General features: G+C 30.3%; 1 protein-coding gene across 2 annotated transcripts in view; it reads left to right on the top strand.

Annotated features, from left to right (window-relative positions):
* Nucleotides 1-16,924, top strand: part of grp (serine/threonine-protein kinase grp) — a 180,553-nt gene that overhangs the window by 10,550 nt on the left and 153,079 nt on the right. Inside the window, exon 2 of one of the 2 annotated variants that reach the window (XM_075297042.1) lies at nt 13,396-13,421. The exons of the other annotated variant lie outside the window; for it this stretch is intronic. The gene's annotated coding sequence lies outside the window, so the exon portion shown is untranslated. The remainder of the gene's footprint in view (nt 1-13,395; nt 13,422-16,924) is intronic. 2 annotated transcript variants of the gene reach the window in all.

Raw genomic sequence — 16,924 nt, 5'->3', positions numbered from 1 at the left:
AAATTAACACCCATGTTCCGATATCCACTTCAATTCCACTTCCACTATTCACGTCAAATCCACGAACGTGAAAATTTGGTGTTCCTAATTCCACGTTCTTTTTTGAACTTTTCTGTAACCAGCTGGGTTGTACAAATCACCCAAAAATTCACTAAGGCGGAAATCGAAATAAGTGGAATCAATACTTATTATAATTTATTATTTTTTAATAAAACTCATGTATTAAATATAAAACATTTCAAATTTTTTACGCGAGTACTTTTTTTAACCGGAAATACACCCATCGTGGACATAATTCAACTTTCGCCAAGACTTTTGCAATTGAATTGATTTCACGAAAATTCCGGTGAAAGTGGATTATAAGACACCAAAATCGTGGAATTGATTCACATTCACCTGGAAGTGGATTTGGGAACATGGGCATAAAAGTACACAAATCTATATGAAGACGATTATATTTTTATAAAGTCTTGTGAAATAATGAAAGGAAAAAATCTAAGGAATTGATTTTGAACGATTTTATTTTTATAGTTTAATTAATTTTAAAAAGTAACCGTGAAAACAAGCTGGATTCCTGCTTGAAAATTGAACATAGTACTCAACTTTAGACTTTAATCTTAATTTAGTTTAAAAATATTCAATTAAAAATTTAATTGATTCAACAAATTTTTTAATTGCAACAAAAATCAATTACAAAACTCCATAGTATCAATTAATTTTTTAATTCTATCAATTAATTAATTTTAATTTTTTTGCTATCATTTTTTGCGATTAAATCCCAAAAATTTTTTTTGGTGTATCACAGAAAAAAATATCACCAAAATATTTCCAATTAAAAAGTTAATTGAATATGAAATTTATTTCGATTAAAAAAAAAATAATTGATACAATTAACTTTTTACTCAAACTCGGAACAGTAACCCCCATTTTCATGAAGCTCCGTTAGTGCTACGTTAGCTAACTAATTTTTAAACCGATCTATGGACATATCTGTCATCTTGCCTATACATTCTATATGCCAGTTAGGAGCTTAACTGCTAGAAATTTTTCAGTTAAAGTTAACTGGAGAAAAGATATTTGTAATTTACTTTCTGTTAACTGACAGTTAAAGCCTAACGGAGCTACATGAAAATGGCCGTAAGTCAGTTAAAAAAATTATTGATTTTTTTAACTAAGCACCCTTATTCCTGAAGTCACCCTCGCCGTCGCTTTTTGTCGCTTTTCTTCAGTCGCCACTAATTGGTATTCCGTTCGTCGATATATTCTGCTCTCAAAGAAAATCGGTATTCCTGGTGTCGCTTTTTGTCGCCACAATCGTCGCTTTTTGTCGCCTTTAAATTTACCAGCAACGAGTTTAGTGTTTAATATTTGAAGAAGTTTTTTAGACTTTATTAATCGAACATTTGAAAAATAAATTTAAAAAATAGAAATTGGTAAGAGGTAAAGTGACTAATCTTCAACAATTACAAAAAATGGGAAAAAAATCAGTATATATAGCAGTTATGGTCATCACATTCACATCATAGAAAAGAACACTAGAGCTGTTTTCTTTTTGTACTGAATGCAACATTTGTATGGGCTATCCAGAACATCGTTGCACTGGTGTTCTATCCAGAACATCTCAACAGTGCATGTCGCGCCGATGTTGCCACAGTGTATTTTGATAATGTGACGCTTCTTCGATTCACAATAGCAATTTATTGTGACAAATTTATCGAAAAACAAGAAATTCAAAGTTGTTCAGTGTCATAAATAATGGCAGCAGTAAATATTTATTACTATTTAAGAATTTCATACATTAAAAATGCAAGATTTCACTTCTTTTCTGCGATAGTTTTTAAACAGCTGATGACAGTGTTGCACATTTTTGGAGATGTCCTGGATAAACGAGTACTCTGTTTTCTTTTAGTCCTTCACGTCTTAGGGTATCACAGCCCTACTATACAATTAAAGTAAACGTGTTGATTTTCAATTTCATTTATTTTCAAGGCCAATGTATTTTATTTAGCACCAAACTTAGGTAACAATTGTGTCGAACTTTGAATGATCCTTGGACACATAATGTCAACTTCGTTCCAATTGTATATGCCGGATATTGTTATTGTCCTAATGTAGATATCTAAATCATTTCCCGAGTCAAATTTATCATTTATTTTGATTTTCCAAGTCAACATTGGATTACAAACAAACAGCATTTTAAACACAAATAATTAAAATTCAGTTTTGCACATCAGCTGATTATTTTCTTTCACGATGATCCTTGTGCCATTGATCTCAGCGTCGTCGCCATTTTTGTAGTTTTGGAAGCTTTAACTGTCCTCGAATATATATCCAATTTTTTTCCGCGTCAAATTAAATATTATTTCTTGATTTTCCGACTTAGAATTGCGTCGGAAATAAAAATATTTTAAACCGAAAAAATTAAAATTCTTTTTTTTGCACATCAGCTGATTGTTTTCTAGTGATATCGGCCTTTTATTACCGAGTATTGTAATTGGTACAAAAAGTAATCGTCGTCGCCGTCGCCACTTTGCAGGAATACAAAATGAATGACCAGACGACTTAAAAGCGACAGACGACAAAAAGCGACGGCGAGAGCGAGGGTGACTTCAGGAATAAGGGTGAAGAAATGAATATATCCAAAATGTTTCCAATTAAAAAGTTCATGGAAGCTCAAAACGTTTTTAATTAAAAAAATAATTGATACAGTTAACTTTTTAATCAAACTAGAAACAATAAGACAAGTCAATGATTGAAATTTTTTAAATTTTTACTAAAAAAAATTGTCACAACTAACGTTTTAATCAAACTCGGAAGACTAAATCAGCTAAATAATTATGGAAATTTAATCAAACTAAAAATATTAAGTCAGTTAGAAAGTGTTTGAAAGTACAGTGCACTCGCGGTAACATAAACTATAATTAAAACCAAGAGACTTCACGTTAGCGAAAATGTTCACGTTAGGGAACTTCAGCGAATTTCAGAACAAAACATATCCATATTCGGAAGGTTTACACGTTCTAGCGAGATTGTCTTTTATTTTTAGGACTGTTTTCTTTTAGCACTGGATATGCTAAGCCGTTAAGGACTAAAATAAAACAGAGTACTCGTTTATCCTGGACAACTCCAAAAATATGCAACACTGTCATCAGCTGTTTAAAAACAATCACAGAAAAGAAGTGAAATCTTGCATTTTTAAAGTATGAAATGCTTCAATTAGTAATAAATATTTACTGCTGCGATTATTTATGCCACTGTATTACTTTGAATTTCATGTTTTTCGATAAATTAGTCACAATAAATTGCTATTGTGAATCGAAGAAGCGTCACTTTATCCAAATACAATCTGGCAACATCGGCGCGACTTGCACTGATGAGATGTTCTGGATAGAACACCAGTGCAACGATGTTCTGGATAGCCCATACAAATGTTGCATCCAGTGCAAAAAGAAAACAGCCCTTTTGTTATTAGTATTATTAAAAACTTAATTTAATTTCATGAAAAAATTAAAAAAGGGGATGGGAAAAATATCAGTGGGTACGGAATTATACAGCAATTTAAATTGATATTTAAAATTCACGAAAAAAGCCAAACTAGATCACCAAAAAATTCCATTTGTGTTTTTGAAATTGTACTTGCCAATGTGAATCTGCCTTTAACGTCAAATTTCATGTTTGTCGGCGTTACGGAGTAGTTAGTGTATGAAAAAGCGTGTTCACGTTACCGCGAGTGCACTGTACATAGAAAGAGATACAGTCGAAGCTCAGTTTAACCAACTCGGGAGGTCCCTTGTCATTGAGTTTAACATGGAATCGGGAAGCACTCAGTGATAAGAGAGAAGTTCACCAATGTGGTATCACAATGGACTGAATAGTCTAAGTGAGCCTGATACATCGGGCTGCCACCTAACCTAACCTAGGTTAGTTTGAAAAGTGGATCCAAGATTCGCTGTCTCATGAGCGCCTATATGCACCCATGTCAATATTTGTGTGCTGTAACTTCTAAGACGGTTTCATGATGGGCCAGGCATAGGTAGTGTTCATAGTAACATCTTCCTAAAATGTCCTACGTACACCATTACTCTACTGCTCCTGTCGGCATAGAATTAGTCCCAGCCGTTTCGACCGTGGTAGTTTATCCCTCTCAGTAATGATGTTGACATGTCTGTGTATATAATAGTTGCTCTTCAGCTATAAGAAGTAGGTTCCTTGTGCTAAATATAGAATATATTTACCACCTGTCCAACTGGCGATCCTACGAAAATTTGGTGCATATCGCCACTAACGGACATATCACAGGACCAGTGCTTCAATTTGTCGCAATGTTTAACTTTTCATGCAATTTATTGCTTTCTATACTCTTTCTATACATTTGCCTATGGGTCAACATATTCCAAAAGGTTTTCTTTTTGGTGCAATTGGGACGATCAACGTAATACCGGTTCCCAAAAGTTTTGTCCCAGACTGGTTCATGAAGACCTGTCATTCACCCCAGGGTGTAGTCCTGTACCAGTTCTGGGGTAGATTAAGTTCCCGTAGCGGAGCTGCCACTCTATCTAACCTAACTTGGACATTTCCGAAGGACTTAACCCTCTAATGCCCAAGCCCGCCTTTAGGCGGTCTTCATTTAATAAGGAAGCTTTTAGTAAAACACACCTTAAGACAACAAAAATGGGTAAAATAAAAAGAAAACTTAGTTAAAACTGTTCAAGAGGCTTTGCAGCATATACTGAATTTTACCGTATAAATTTTTCTTGTTTAGTTTTCTTGCTTTCGTGTCGTTAACATTGAAAATTTAATCAGCTGGCAAAAAAATTGGGGCATTAGAGGATTAAGCCATTCTCACAATCGTCAAATATTGCTGACTTTTTGTTGTTGTTTTTTTTTTTTTTTTTAGATTAAAAACATTTTCGTCAAATAGAACGCAAATTTTGTTCAACTGTTCGTTATTTGGAATACTCGATGTTAAGAATTTGGATAGTCGTTACATTGGATTTTCGCTAAATGGGATATTCGTTAAACAGAGCTTCGACTGTATCACCAAAATAATTCCAATAAAAAAGTTGATTGAAGATGAAAACTTTATCAATTAAAAAATTAATTGATAAAATTAACTGTTTAATAAAACTAGTAATATTAAGTCAATTAGGTCATTGATTGAAATTTTTAATTAAACAATTAATTGATACAATTAACTTCTTAATCAAACTCGGAAGACTAAGTCAACTAAATAATTATGGAAATTTAATCAAACTAAATATAATGTTAAGTCAGAAAGAAAGTGTTTGAAAGTAGTTAAGTTTTTAATTAAAATATTAATTGGGTTTTGCAATCAACATCAATTAAATTATTAATTCAACCTATTAAAAAATTAATTGAAATTTTCTAATGAAATCAATTAATTTTTTAATCAAGTTTTTTTGATGCCTGTGGAGGCAAACACACTTCTCAAAGATAGAATTTTTTTAAATCAATTTAGCTTTGCTTTTTTCATAATATTTTTTCACAGAGATTTTCGTTTTACAAAAAAACAAAAATATTTTAATTCTCAATTTTTTTAAAAACTAATTAAAAAAATCTTATAAAAAAAACCAATTGTGCGTTTGATTTGGATTTTCATGGACCCACAATGCCCAATTAAAACAGTGATTGATTCAATTAAAAAATTAATTTCGTGATTGAATGAAAAAAAAAATTCTGTAGCTACGTTTTAATTAAAAAAGAAAAAAATAATTACATTCACTTTTTTATTTCAACTAAGAACACAAAAGTTGGTTAAAAAATTCGCTGTTTTTATTAAACAATTAATTGTTCCAATTGAAAATTTATTTTAAAAATTTAACCCTTGTCGATTGCAACATTCAATTTTTGTTTTAAACTGATTTAATTAAAAAGTTCATTGAAAATTGTATTGAACAAATTACTAAATAATTAATTTCCCATTGACATCAATTAAATTTTTGATTGAGTCAATTATAAAAAATTAATTGAAGTTTGCAATCAACACCAATTAAATTTTTAATTAAATCAATTAAAAAATTTATTGAAGTTTTCAAAACAAATTAATTAATTTTTTAAACAAATATTTTGTATGGCCCGTTAAAATTATGATTGATACTATCATGTTCGTGATTGAAGATATTTCAATTAAAAAATTAATTGGACCAATTAACTTTATGATTGAATGAGAAAAAAATTTAGTGTGTAGTACAGTACGACCTATACGATTATAGCTCGGCCGAAACGAACTTTTTTTGGTCGAAATCTATATTCGGTTAAAATGTTTTCCATTTTAACCGAATATAGATTTCAACCGAAGACGAAACCGAAGCCCACTTTTTGTTTCAAATGTATAACTGCTTAAGTTTCTAGTGTTTTGCTTGATTATTTCTAGCTAGGGTTTCTAATCACGGCATTCGATATCGAAGTCATAATCGTATCGAAAAAATTGTCGATACGATTTAAAGTTTGGATCTCACGGCCAGAGAATGAAGCCTCCGAGTCGCGCCGACCATTATTTGCCAGTCGACGCTGCCGCCGAATATGTCAACTCATTTCGACTCAATTTAAAAATATCGAATTAAATTAGAAAAATATATTATTCACCCTTATTCCTGAAGTCGCCCTCGCCGTCGCATTTTGTCGCTTTTCCTCTGTCGCCACTAATTGGTATTCCGTTCGTCGATATATTCTGCTATCGAAGAAAATCGGTATTCCTGGTGTCGCTTTTTGTCACCAATATCGTCGCTTTTTGTCGCCTTTAAATTTACAAGCGACGAGTTTAGTGTTTAATTTTTGAAGAAGTTTTTTTAGACTTTATTAATCGAACAATTGAAAAAATAAATTTAAAAAATAGAAATTGGTAAGAGGTAAATTGACTAATGTTCAACAATTACAAAAAAAAAAAAATGGGAAAAAATCAGTATATATAGCAGTTATGGTCATCACATTCACATCATAGAAAAGAACACTGTACATTTAAAGTAAACGTGTTGATTTTCATTTATAAAAAAGATTCCATTTATTTTTAATAGAAACCCTTCAAGGCCAATGTATTTTATTTAGCACCAAACTTAGATAACAAATGTGTCCTTCACGAACTTTGAATGATCCTTGGGCACATAATGTCAACGTCGTTCCAATTGTATATGCCGGATCTTGTTATTGTCCTAATGTAGATATCTAAATCATTTCCCCGAGTCAAATTTATCATTTATTTTGATTTTCCAAGTCAAAATTGGAATTAAAATTCAGTTTTGTATATCAGCTGATTGTTTTCTTTCATGATGATCCTTGTGCCATTGATCTAAGCGTCGTCTCCATTTTTATAGTTTTGGAAGCTTTAACTGTCCTTGAATATATATCCACATTTTTTCCCACGTCAAATTAATTATTTTCCTTGATTTTCCGACATAGAATTGCGTCGGAAATAAAAATATTTTAAGCCGAAAAAATTAAAATTCATTTTTTTTTGCACATCAGCTGATTGTTTTCTAGTGATATCGGCCTTTTATTACCGAGTATTGTAATTGGTACAAAAAGTAATCGTCGTCGTCGCCGTCGCCACTTCACAGGAATACCAATTGAATGACGAGACGACTTAAAAGCGACATACGACAAAAATCGACGGCGAGAGCGACGGCGACTTCAGGAATAAGGGTAATTAATTGTCATATTTTTTGCCAAAATGTCGAATCTTCCACCCACAATCAATCAATTTCAAGCTGCTGTAATAGTTTCGCAAAAGTTTAGATCAGAAAATTTTAATGAAATGTAAATTTGATTGTTGTTGATTGTTTGTACAACTAATCTCATTACCATTAGAATAACTTCAAATTAATTGTATAATGGATGATTGTTCGACGCCGAGTGGATAAATTTATATCGGCTTAGCCGTCAAGCTGCTGCCGCATGAGGCAAAAATTTAGTGTCAGCCTCTGCCGACGAAAATGGGTCGGCTTCATTTTCTACTCACGGCATTCGATTGAAATTTGATGCAATTTCTCTAACATTGTCATTAGCAAGAAAAACAAAACGAAGCAGAACCAAATGAAATGACTAAATTAAGTTAGCGGCACAAAACGGAATGTTTTTGAAGAGTTCAAAGTAAAAAGTGAATTGTATTGCATTATATCTTATGGACTCATATTTCTTGTAGTACATTCCTTCAAATTGAAGGATGAGATGAATATACAATAATACGGGATAAGAGTGTAACCATTGTCATTGGTTTAAGTTCAAGGGTTTGAAATAGTGTGCACTGTTAGAAAGTCACCTTTTTGAAGGCTCAATGGACGATTTAGGCTGACAAAGGAGGCGTTCAATTTTTTACTTGGAGCAATAAAATTTTTTGATGGAATGTCAACGGCAATTCTGTCGATTTTACAATTGTCTCCCATCTTAAACCATTTGGCCAGTGGAAGCTTTCATCATTCACTATTCTTACAAGGTGGTCCAGAAGCGTTATGTTGTCATGGCAATTGATTAATCACACAGAAAAAAAATCAACAAAATATTTCCAATTAAAAAGTTAAATGAAGATGGAAATTTTTTCAATTAATAAATTAATTGATACAATTAACTTTTTAATCATGATAGAAACATTAAGTTAATTAAGTCAATGATTGAAAATTTTAAAATTTTTAATTAAAAAATTAATTGATACAATTAACTTTTTAATCAAATTCGGAAGACTAATTCAGTTAAAAAAAAGTGCTGATTTTTTTTTTCTTAATTTTTAATTAAAAATGTATTTCAAACAACCATTTGTTAATCCAAATAAAAACTCTAAGCCAATTCAGAAAGTAATTAAAAATAGTTACCTTTTTTAATTAATAAATTAATTGAGTTTTGCAATCAACATCAATTAGATTTTTAATTGAAATTTACTGAAAAAACTCAATTAATTTTTTAATCAAGAATTTTTTCTATGACCAATTAAAACTGTGATTGATACTATCATTTTCGTGATTGAAGACATTTCAATTATAAAATTAATTGGATCAATTAATTTGGTGATTGAATCAGAAAAAAAAATTTTTGTGTGCACAATCTCTTGGATATCGCTCTTGCCTTTGCACTTTTCATATGGTTCTTTGCCAAGCTTGGATTCTCGCTCCCAAACTCAACTATGACCAATTTTTGTTTAACTTTTATTCGAGTTGCATTAGTCCTAATATTCAGAATGTGTTCATTATATGTAAATTTACTAAAAATTAAAAAACTAATATATTTACTATTCCTATATGGTGAAACCCATGTAAAAAAACAAGTAAAAAATGTTTTACGATAGCAATTTACCAATCGGAAAAATTTTTGATCAATAAAACTCGTTATCGACTGCCGTGATCCGAAAAATTTATAATTCGACCAAAAATTCTCAACACACACATACATTCTTCACATCTCTCAAAAAGTTTGATGTTATAACTCTCTCTTGGGAACACTTTATCGGAAAGCGGAATAATCGCGGAGTTTTTTCTGCAGACGATAACTGTACACTTGGCCCACACAGAAAAAATGTTGTTCGTGTACCCTTTTTCAGGTCTGTGACGTCGTAAAGTATCGTCCAGAACACCGTTTAGGTGTGAGACCTCACGAAAGCGATACATGTACACAGAAAAAAATTCACCAACATTTTTCCAATTAAAATCTTAATTTAGTTTTAAAAAATATTCAATTAACCCTTTCACTACCGATGTCCACTGAGAAGGACATTCGAAAAAGACACCAAATTCTATTTTTCCACTTAGTTTCGATTTATTTCTCTTATGTTTTTTTAAATAGAGGCTTTAATCTACATAAGCTATAAATATTGTCCATATTGGTGAGGTCTAAAATACATTTTTATAAACTTCTTTAACAATAAACGAAAAATACGAAAATTTGTAACAATTTTTCTAGTAAATGGACATTTATACAAAAACTTTAGCTGATACTTTTACGGTTTCTTTTTTGTATTTTTTCTCACACTTTAAAATATATTATAGGCCAAATAGCACTTATTTTCGTAAGGCCATTTGGTCACAATTCATGAATCAAATTTTCAGAACAACCTCATATAGCTCTTGAAGTAATTGAGGTAAGTTTTCAAAATGAAAATTTTTGTTCTACAAGTAAAAACAGAAGAAAAATAAAAGTTTTTAACATTAGGTTTATTTCGATAGTGAAAGGGTTAAAAATTTAATTGATTCAACAATTTTTTTAATTGAAACAAAAATCAATCACACAAATTAATAGTATCAATTAATTTTTTAATTGGCTGTCAATTAAATTTTTAATTGATACTATCAATTCTGTGATTGAAGACATTTCAATTAAATTGGATAAATTAATTTCGTGATTGAATCAGAAAAAAAAATTTTGTGTAGTTCTGGTCAAGACGTATGGAAGGCACCGGTCACTTTAAAATTTACACTTTAGGACACATCTTGGACTCGATCCTGGGACATTTTAGTAGTAGCACTCCATAGACAGGTCCTCATGAACCAGTCTCGGACAAACTCTTAGGAATCTGTTTCAGTTCGGTTATCCGAATCTAACCAGAAATGAAAAACTTTTGAAATATATTGAACAATAGGTTATTCTGGTAATTCTACTTCACTAAATGTGTACACCCAATAAGATTTTTTATATCAAGCGAGTATGGAAATTTTTAAATTATGACTATTTAAAAACTGCGACAAACTGGATCACCGGTACCACCAGTCCTGTGATAGGTCCGTTAGTGACAATTTGCACCAATTTCCCGTAGGGTTGGTAGGGGAAGATGACAAACGCCTAAAACCCCTTTACCCAGCAAAAACTGGGTAAGTAGTTGAGGTGAAAAACTGATTACCAAGAGCATTTAAGCCATTACCCCCAGCATTATCATATGCTTGGGAATAATGGCAAAGCATCACAAGACGGTTTCGGTTACACATACATGCGATTTTCAGAACTACTACCATATAGCAAATAAATGTGTTGTTTCTTTTATGCAAAACACTTTATTTGCTCATATCTCGACCAAGCTCACATTATAGCACCTGGTAATGATGAGGACAAGTAATGTCATTAAGCCGATAGCCTTTGTAGCTAGTGCTTTAATTATTAATAATGAATAAATAATAGTTTACAAATTACTACATATTTTCATTTACAATTATTCCACTTCATCGAAAATAAATATTCATTTAATTGAATATTTATTTTCCGATTCCTATAATGGGAAAAATAAAAAAGATTGTCTTTCAGTTTTTCAAGTTAATTTTTAAAAGTAAAAATATCTCTCATGAGAAGCATGAAGCATAATAAACATTAAAAAAAAACATTCTAATCTAGTATCTTTTTGAGTGGTACAACTTATCGGCATTGGAGATGCTATTTAGATTAAATTTAGATATCCCCTATTATTGTTTTCAACTTGATGTCAAGTTTGCTGTTGACGAAAAAGAAACAAGGGTTATGGATTTATTTTTTACTTATTACAGTAAAAATCTAATTTTATGCTAATTTATAATTAATTTTTGTTTATTCATCCATTAAAAAAAACTGTATTGTTACGTTTTTATATTGAGGCGTATTTAATTACCCGATAATTAAAAAGACAGTTCTTTTCAATAACGTTAATCTACAATTTATTTGTTTAACTGATTGGTTTCACTTATTTGCTCTACGATGTGTACTGTATAAACTTTAGCTTACGACTGACTTGACTGCTCCCTCCGCCAGGGGCTTATATACCGTGATTTGACGATTTCGAAAATTCTGGATAGTCTGGCCTACAACCATCTAGAACTATCTTGTACAATTTATCTAACACCACATATTCAACTGGTTCTCTTCATTGCCTACAGCCATCTGGAATATTCTATCGGCGTTACTTTATAGGTGATATGGCACACATACTTTTAGGCTTATGCTAATAATCTAGTGCATTCTACTAGATTAGGTAGATGTCGTGCAGGCATAAAACAAAAGGCGTTACTTTTACAATGAACGATTGGAAACACAAAAGATGTTTAAGAAGGTACTAGAAAATAAAGAAATGACTCTAACAAGTTATGACGTAATTTTATCGTTACAATTTGAAATTTAAATTAACGTAAACTAATTTAAATAAACTTAAATCTAGAAATATTACATTCGTAACAGTATATTAAAAAAAAGAGTATGTAATATGCACGTGTTACGACACTTCTTACCGGCAAAGGAGTAATTTAAAACAAATTTTTATAAACTTCTACATCAGTTTTAGACTTTTTGGAAATATTACATTTTTCGTTTTGAGAAATCGAAAATGGATAGAAAATGGGGAATAAAAACAAATTGAAAGTCATTGTAATCAGCTGATACCTTGAAATTGCCTTGACACAGTCATTGGAAATATTATGATTTAGTTTACAAATTACTACGTATTTTCATTTACAATTATTCCACTTATCGAAAATAAATAATTGATTCATCTAATTGAATATTTATTTTCCGATTCCTTTAATGGGAAAAATAAAAAAAGACTGTTTTCTAGTTTTTCCAAGTTATTTTTTTAAAAGTAAAAATATCTGTCATGAGAAGCATGAAGCATAATAAACATTTGAAAACATTGTAATCTAGTATCTTTTTGAGTGGTACAACTTATCGGCATTGGAGATGCTATTTAGATTAAATTTAGATATCCCCTATTATTGTTTTCAACTTGATGTCAAGTTTGCTGTTGGCCAAAAAACATGGGGTATGGAATTTTTTTTTACTTATTAAAGTAAAAATCTAATTTTATGCTAATTTATAATTTATAATTAATTTTTGTTTATTCATCCATTAAAAAAACTGTCTATTGAAAAAAAGAGTAAAATTTTCATCTCTCCATATAATTCAAACTACAAAAATATATAAATCTAAATTTTAAAGACACTTCTCACCGGCACAGGAGTAATTTAAAACAAATTTTTCGAAACTTCTACATCACTTTTAGACTTTTTGGAAATATAGAATTTTGCGTTTTGTGAAATCGTAAAATAGAAAATGGGGAATAAAAACAAATTGAAAGCCATTTTTTATAATTTTTTTTAATATTGCCATAGTTCTATATTATTTTAAAATCAGCTATTCTATGTTACATGGATTTTGAAAATACATTTTGCTGAAAAAAAATTAAAAACAAAAGGGCAAAAATGCTTTCTTTTTTTTGTGTACATTTTATTATAACTTATCTACTCAGCCAAGGCAACCTATTCACTTAAATTGGAATAAATAAATAAATAATTTCTGTTCTTACATAATTAAAAAATGTAATACGTTTTTGTCATGCTTATTATTTTATTATTAACTTACTATTGTTTATATGTTTTTTTTTTAAATAAAAATTGAATTTGCTACTTTATTTACGTAAAACCCACTTTTTTTTATTTATTTTAGTTCAAATCGATAAAATACTAAAATTGGTATGTATATCAACTTTTTTTTTACAGTGAGAAACCCTTTGTTAAAAAATCATAATAAAAATTAAACAAATATCTACGGCCGTATGTTCGGCAAGGTCGAATCGTATGTACCCTCCACCATGGATTGCGTAGAAAGTTTTACTAAATACATTCATCCACAAGAGACTTACTTGGGTTGTGGTAGCACTAGCCGATGGCAAGGTGTCATAAATCTTCTTAAAATTAAATTCGTATATAAGCCAATTCAGTTCTCGATCGGTTTATATAGTGGAATGTAAAAATTATTATGAACCGACGGTATATAGGGAGCCAAATTTAAAACGGATCGGATGAATTTTGCGTCTCCAGGATGCTGCTGAAATCAATGGGGACCAATGTGGACTAATCTTTTCACATATATTGTCGTCACTTTTGATAGAATGAAATTCGCTTCTCCAACAGGTTCAAGAACTAGAATCTGGGGATCGGTTTATATGGGGGCTAATTATATAATTATTACAATACAAATCTGAGGATCGGTTTTTATGGGGCTATGTATAATTATGGACCAATGGGTGCACAGTTGTTGGGGGTCATCTACTAACACCCTGTACCAAATTTTAACCGAATCGGATGATATTTGCTTCTCCAAGAGGATCCTCAAGCCAAATCTAAAGGTCGGCTTAAATGGGGACAATACCAAAACGACCTACCATCACGGTTGCCAGGGAGCCACCGTGGTACAATGGTTAGCATGCCCGCCTTGCATACACAAGGTCCTACTTCGACCGAACACCAAAAAGTTTTTCAGCGGTGGATTATCCCACCTCAGTAATGCTGGGGACATTTCTTACCAAAGCTTCTCAAAGTGGTTTCACTGCAATGTGGAACGCCGTTCGGACTCGGCTATAAAAAGGAGGTCCCTTGTCATAGAGCTTAACATGGAATCGGGCAGCACTCAGTGATAAGAGAGAAGTTCACCAATGTGGTATCACAATGGAGTGAATAGTCTAAGTGAGCCTGATACATCGGGCTGCCACCTAACCTAACCTAACCTATCACGGTTGCCAAAATTGGTAGAATTCTACCAAAATAGTAAATTTAGATTTTGCAAAATATTCCTCTCCAATTAAGAGGTACTTCACAAATTTTCTATAGCAATAAAATTTGGACATTATTTTCTATAAAAATTAAATTTGGACATTATTTTCTATAGAAATGAAATTTGGACAAAATTTTCTATAGAAATAAAATTTTGACAAAATTTTCTAAAAAAAAATGTTGACAAAATTTTCTATAGAAAAAAATGTTGACAAAATTTCTATAGAAATAAAATTTTGACAAAATTTTCTATAGAAATAAAATTTGTTGTTTTTTATTGCAGCTTAAAACCATACATTGACTAAACTATAAGTGTAGCTTAACCAACAGAGGAAAATAATGTTTGTCAAATTTATTTGGGCAAAGCCCTATAGACTGCAAGATGGTTGGATGGACGCACGTTTCGGAATTACCACATTTCTCATCAGCATCCTCTACTTGCAGCAAAACTATCAACCAATTATCAGAATAAATTCAGGCAGTTTATTAAACCCAACAAAAACCACACTTGAACCCTCCGAAAAATTTTGACAAAATTTTCTATAGAAATAAAATTTTGACAAAATTTTTTATAGAAATGAAATTTTGACAAAATTTTCTATAGAAATGAAATTTGGACAAAATTTTCTATAGAAATGAAATTTGGACAAAATTTTCTATAGAAATAAAATTTTGACAAAATTTTCTACAGAAATAAAATTTTGACACAATTTTCGGTAGAAATAAAATGTTGACAAAAATTTTCTATAGAAATAAAATTTTGGAAAACTTTTCGACAGAAAAAAAAATTTTGCAAAAATTTTCTATAGGAATAAAATTTTGCAAAAATTCTCTATAGAAATAAAATTTTGCAAAAATTCTCTAAGAAATAAAATTTTTTCAAAAATTTTCTATAGAAATAAAATTTTGACAAAATTGTCTATGGAAATAAAATTTTGCAAAAATTTCCTATAGAAATAAAATTTTGCAAAAATTTTCTATAAAAATACAATTTTGACAAAATATTCTATAGAAATAAAATTTGGACAAAATTTTCTAGAGAAATAAAATTTTGACAAAATTTTCTATAGAAATAAAATTTTGACAAAATTTTCTATAGAAATAAAATTTTGGCAAAATTTTCTAAAAAAATAAAATTTTGACAAAATTTTCTAAAAAAATAAAATTTTGACAAAATTTTCTATAGAAATAAAATTTTGACAAGATTTTCTATAGAAATAAAATTTTGACAAAATTTTCTGTAGAAATAACATTTTGACAAAATTCTCTATAGAAATAAAATTTTGGCAAAATTTTCTATAGAAATAAAATGTTGACAAAATTTTCTATAGAAATAAAATTTTGCAAAAATTTTCTATAGAAATAAAATTTTGACAAAAATCTTCTATAGAAATAAAATTTTGATAAAATTATCTATAGAAATAAAATTTTGACAAAATTTTCTATAGAAATAAAATGTTGACAAAATTTTCTATAGAAATGAAATTTTGACAAAATTTTCTATAGAAATAAAATTTTGCAAAAATTTTTTTATAGACATAAAATTTTGACAAAATTTTCTATAGAAATAAAATGTTGACAAAATTTTCTATAGAAATAAAGTTTTGACAAAATTTTCTCCTAATTTTGGTAGATCATTTATGGCTCATTTATGGCTGGGGATCGATTTATATGGGGCTATATACATATAGATATGGACCGATATGGAGCAATTTGTGCACAGTTGTTGTGGGTTATATACTAATACCATGTACAAAATTTCTACCGGTATGGTTTCTATGTTGCTTCTCAATTTTATGTCAATTTAAGTTTTTTACTTTTGATATTTGCGTGGGCTACCCCTTCCAGGCAAATGAAGTACCTATATAGGGACCTCCCTCTCTCCAGATTAAAAAAAAACAGATTAATCTAGAGTTTGCTCTATTTTTTTCCCTCAAATTTCAACAAAATTAGGGAACCTCTCTTTAAGTTTTAAATATATCGGGCAAGTGGCAGGTTCCACTTCCTGTCCAAATAGTAAATAATATTTATTTCATAACTTCTGTCCACGTCATTTGTAAATTTCAAATAAATCGTAGGAGTTTAGTTTTTTCACTATACTTTAAAATAAAGTCGGGCAAAGGTTAGGTCCCCTCTACAAGTAAATTTAAATAACTAAAGTAGGGGATCTTTGTCTAAAGGCCACTTCGAACCTTCCCAGAAAATGTCAAGCTTTATACTTTAAAATAAAGTCGAACAAACTATGGGACTCCCTCTCCGACCAAATTTCGAAAAATAAAGTAGCGGATATTTGTCTAAATACCACCCCTAAATTTCAATCAAATCGGAAAACTTTAGTCCAAATTTCAAAAAGTCGCGCAAGGGGGAGGTCCCCAACCTGTCCAAATATCAAAATAAAGGGTAATTTGTTAAGAGCTTGATAA

The sequence above is a fragment of the Haematobia irritans genome, chromosome 2 (genome assembly GCF_050003625.1).
Source record: "Haematobia irritans isolate KBUSLIRL chromosome 2, ASM5000362v1, whole genome shotgun sequence".
NCBI classification, from domain to species: domain Eukaryota; kingdom Metazoa; phylum Arthropoda; class Insecta; order Diptera; family Muscidae; genus Haematobia; species Haematobia irritans.
Note: the sequence above shows the minus strand (reverse complement) of the source record. Positions and strands in the feature narration are given on the sequence as shown.